The 721-nt window shown below is 40.8% G+C and overlaps 1 non-coding gene across 1 annotated transcript; it reads right to left on the reverse strand.

Annotated features, from left to right (window-relative positions):
- Positions 1 to 342: 342 nt before the first annotated feature.
- On the reverse strand, positions 343 to 415 carry trnam-cau (transfer RNA methionine (anticodon CAU)). The gene has a single exon. It is a non-coding gene; the product is annotated as a tRNA-Met (tRNA).
- Between the last annotated feature and the right edge of the window lie 306 nt (positions 416 to 721).

The following is a 721-nucleotide window of genomic DNA, read 5'->3' on the forward strand; positions in this document are numbered from 1 at the left end:
TGAAGGCCAGATGTTGTTTTCATTGACATGGACAAAATGACAGGCTGATAATTCAAGTCAAAGAAGCAGTAAAACCACTGCCCCGTGTGAGGGTTGAACTCACGGCCTTCAGATTATGAGACTGACGCGCTGCCTACTGTGAGACTGACGCGCTGCCAACGAGGCCCAAAACACAGTTCACGTCGATGATTGAAGGCCAGATGTTGTTTATATAAATAAACAACATCTATAAATTCGGAAATATAAATATTTCCGAATTTACATTTTTTGAATTAACAACCTACCAAACAGTGGGGTAAAACCATATCTGACAGCAGATAACTTAAGATTCATCAAAATGTCTGCCCCGTGTGAGGCTCGAACTCACGACCTTCAGATTATGAGACTGACGCGCTGCCTACTGCGCCAACGAGGCTCCACATTTGAATATAGACAAGAAATAGTTAGGAGTTAGTTAATTGTTAATTAAAAAGACAGCCAAAAACAAACAAATCTTTAAGTTTAAGATATGGCAGAAAGGGACCTATAATAATGTTTACTATTCTCTATAGTGTCAGAGGCCCACCTGATTTCTCCTGAGACATCTGCAGAGCCCGCTCAACTGTCACCTGCACAGAGAGATCAACGTTAGTATTAGAAGGTTTTTCAATGCTTGATATTTCGAACTTGGTGATTGAAATCCGACCTCGAAGAACTACCAGCCACTATCGACTAGAATAAA

Source organism: Anarrhichthys ocellatus, unplaced genomic scaffold (assembly GCF_004355925.1).
Source record: "Anarrhichthys ocellatus isolate YVR2014 unplaced genomic scaffold, GSC_Weel_1.0 scaffold12, whole genome shotgun sequence".
NCBI lineage: Eukaryota > Metazoa > Chordata > Actinopteri > Perciformes > Anarhichadidae > Anarrhichthys > Anarrhichthys ocellatus.